This window comes from Jaculus jaculus, unplaced genomic scaffold (assembly GCF_020740685.1).
Source record: "Jaculus jaculus isolate mJacJac1 unplaced genomic scaffold, mJacJac1.mat.Y.cur mat_scaffold_76_1_280829_arrow_ctg1, whole genome shotgun sequence".
In the NCBI taxonomy this organism is placed as follows: Eukaryota; Metazoa; Chordata; class Mammalia; order Rodentia; family Dipodidae; genus Jaculus; species Jaculus jaculus.
In genome coordinates this window covers 133,774-137,952 of record NW_025423510.1, presented here as the reverse complement: position 1 = coordinate 137,952, position 4,179 = coordinate 133,774, and positions in this window count along the sequence as shown.

Sequence of the window (4,179 nt, the reverse complement as noted above, 5' to 3'; positions counted from 1 at the left end):
AGTTCAACAACTGTAGCCAGTGCCAAATATCCAAGTTCGATAATTCTAACCAACAACAAGTCTCTGGCACTCCAATTCTGTCCTTCCAGCTAGACTACTCACAGTTCTGGAAATTTTCATTGGGGCCAACAGCTTTCCTTGGTAGCCATCTCATGGTCCCGGTATCTCCACTGCAATCAACAGTTCATCGTCATGGACTCATGGGATCTCCATCCAGTCATCCAGCAAACCTGCTGCCCTCTGCTGAGACCAGTTCATTTCTATGCAGAGCAACCCTGCACAATTTCTCAGGACACAGGCATAACAGCAAGATTTTCACACAAACTGCTAGCCCAGTCAAAACAAAGCTCTTTCTCACCCTCATAAACCAAATCTCACAGTCCATAGTTCTTGTTGCATTCAGGTCTTTCAGCTCTGACCAGAATAGTTCATCAAGCTGCACTTACAGCACTGCAAGGCATCTCTTAGATTAAGGTTTCAAATCCTTTCACATTCCTCTTGAAAATCAGCTCCAAAAGGTCAAATCCACACAGTCAGGTATCTAGCAGCAATCCCACTCCTCAGCACTACTTTACTGTTGCAGTCAGGTCCACATTGCTGGTAGAAATCACCCAATAAAGAGTAGCTTGTGGGAAAAAAGGAGGGTTATTTTGGCTTACAGGCTCAGGGTGAAGCTTCGTGATGGCAGGGGAAACGATAGCATGAGAAGAGGGTGAACATCACCCTCTGGCCCACATAAGGTGGACAACAGGAACAGGAGAAATGTGCCAAACACTGGCATGGGGAAACTGGCTCTAACACCCTAAGCCCACCCCCAACAATACACTCCCTCCAGGAGGCATTAATTCCCAAATCTCTATCAGCTGGGAACCTAGTATTCAGAATACCTAAGTTTATGGGGGACACTTGAATCAAACCACCACAACACAGATACATATTAATGTGGCCTCAATAAAAAGAACATACAACAAATAATCTGTAATTAGAGATACATAAACAGACACCCTCACTAAGAAAGTATGTAAGGATAGTTATCTAAACTGTTAAAAATGGAAGTTATCCATTGGGAAAGAAAACTGACAACTAAAAGAATTAGCTGAGTAGAACTGAGTGTTTTCTGAGGAAATCTGCTCATACTTAGTCTTCAGTGTTGAAAAGTTACAAATGTTATTATGTAATGTACTTTGCTCGCCCAACTCATAACATGAAGAAATGTGTGTGGATAGAATATGATGTCCATGTTTAGTAAGGTGAGGTAAAACTCCACAGCATAGAGTCTTCACCATTGATCTTCTTCTTCATCCCAACTTAAATAACAATTAAAATACAACTCAATGTCCTCTCATATCCACAATGACTCTTCTACAAACTTTTAGCAATTTCCACTAACAATCTCAGAAAGTCATTGGCAATACCCAGATGCATTACAACTCCTCCCACTGAAAATACAGCATTAATTATCTAGATAAACCATGTATTGTCAGGAGCATATATGTCCATATTGTTAAGAACACATACACTTTTAATGATTTTATTCAAATTATCCTTTTTTGGCATCCCTTTGGAAAATAAACCCAATTAATCTTAGCATGGCACTTTTACTTTACCATGAAATGATCTTTAACTTCTACCATAAAATGATCCATAGCTCAGTTTTATGTAAAACAGGTCCTAAATAAACACTTCTTCAATAACCCAAGTTTACATCTCAGTACCAGGCTTATGTATAACAGGTACTACATGATTGATTGATTGATAGATAGATAGATAGATAGATAGATAGATAGATAGATAGATAGATAGATAATTGATAGATATGAATCAGGTATGTAGGAAGATAAATGATGGAAAATTTATATGTAATACAGACAGGCTAATATTGTGGTACATCTATTTAGGCAATTTTTTTCTCACTCTAGCCCAGGGTGATATGGAGTTTACAATGTAGTCTCAGAGTGTCTTCAAACTCAAGGCAATCATCCTACTTCTGCTCCCTGGGTGTTGGGATTAAACACATGCACCACAACACAGGTATATTTTTAACTACAGTTTAAGCACAATTAAACTATAGCACTGTCTAGGACAAAAGTAACATTAACAATATTTTATTATTCTTACAACAAAACACATCTTTTAAAATTTTAAAATAAGAAAAGTGAAGGAAATTAAACTCCAAGTAGAGTTCTCAATGATTTAATTGTGAATATTTCCAAGAAAAATATCATAATAGATGTATTTTAGGATCCTGACAGTCTTTTGTATTCATCCTTTCTTATACAAAGCACAATCTTTTACTCAGAAAAGAAATGTAGCAGAAATGTTCCTATATTAAAGTTCCCAATATTTTTAATTAGAAATGTTGTACTATCAGCTTTAAAACAGGAATATGGGGACTGAATAAAGGATACAGATGCTGAGTAGTAAAGTTGTGTTTAACTTGCATAAGTCCCTAGGTTTAATATTCAACACCTAAAACAAAAAAAAGAATAAAAGAGAAAAGCACTATGTTCTTATATTTACTTTGCAAAAATACCAAATGAATTTAAAAAAATGAGGAAAAATTAGCTATCCCTGAAGAAATCTTCAGAATCCCTATTTTTTAAAGAACCAAAAATGCATGTTATTTCTGTATCCCTCAACTTAATTCACTGGTGACCATGTCTGTGCCAAATATCCTAAAGTCAGTACAGAAAGATATTTTGTGACTCAAGTCGAAGCAAAGGATATTTACCTGCAACTCTGATATTTTTCTAACAAGATTGGCAGTAATGCATTGTTCTTTGCTGTGTTGTAAATATTCAAGCATTTTCTGGACAATAACTGGTATGTTCTTTGCATTTGTAATTCTGTAAAGAAACACTTCAGTCTATTTAATAAAGAGAAATAAAAACAGTATGATTAAACTATACTATACTAAGTGAGGTAACCCAGGCCCAGAAAACCAAATGTCTTGTGTTCTCTCTCATATGTGGATCCTAGCTACAAATAACTGGACTACTGTGTAAGTAGGAAGAAAACTCAGTAGCATAGGCTAGTAAGCTAGAAATGAGATATAAAAGGAATAGGGAAGGAGGGAGGAGCCACCTAATAGGATGGTATTGTATATATGTAAGTTGAAGAATGTATTAATGGAAGTGAAAAGGTCTAAGTTAGGTCAGGGAAAGAGATTGAGTAAGGAAAAGTGGAAGGAGGACTAATCAAAATCTAAGAGGATATAAATAAGTCATGTGGAAGCCTACTTTTGGGCAATGAAGCACACAGGAGCCATAGATTATTTCTAGAAAATTTTCAGTGCCAGGAATGGGATACCTTCCAGGGAGTTGAGGTCCCTGATGCCCCCAAACATTACAGGGCATTGCTGAGGCCCTTGGTTTCCCACCGGGGATAGATGGAAAGACCCTACTGCTGAAGACTCCACATGCTTGGGCTGCAACAACACTGATAAATCCTGCTGGAGCTGAGCTGAAAACCTATTCCATGTAGACCAGCTGACAGAAAGCTGTAAAAAGCCATGCTGCATGCAGTTCAATGGGAAATAGAGAAATCCCCAATGCACATACCCAACAGTGGATACTGCAAGCCATATATTTGGCCAGCCAGGCCAAATGATCCAACGGGTGCAATAGTGGGACATCTGTTATGGGGGAAATCAACAGCCCTCTAATTTGACTGGAGGCCCACTCCATGGGAGACCATATATCCCTGATACTTAAAACCTGTAACAGGGGTAGTCATGAGCCCTAGGAATGTAATGTCTTCTTCTGTCTGGCTAAAAGTATATACTATGCTCACCAAACTGCCCAATAAGCACCTCTTTTAGTGTTTATACCCACATAGTAATGCTACTATCACTTTTGGCTAGAGAACCTTCTCTATTGAGATGACAGTGACCTTGGGATAACTCGGGAAGCATCATGGTGTTGATAAGAAGTGACAGAGAAGGGCTAACCACTGAAATATCTCAATCACACCTTCCATGGCTCAGGGTCCATTGCAAATTGAACTCCAGATTCATGAGCCACCTTATGCATCTGGCCTATGTGAATACTGAAAAATGAATCCTGGGTCATTAAGCTTCACAGACCAGTGCCTTAACCACCAAGCCTTCTCTCTAGTCCCTGAAAGGTTTGTTTTTTTTTTAAATAAATGAAACTAGTGTTATTCACCCACCACAGATGT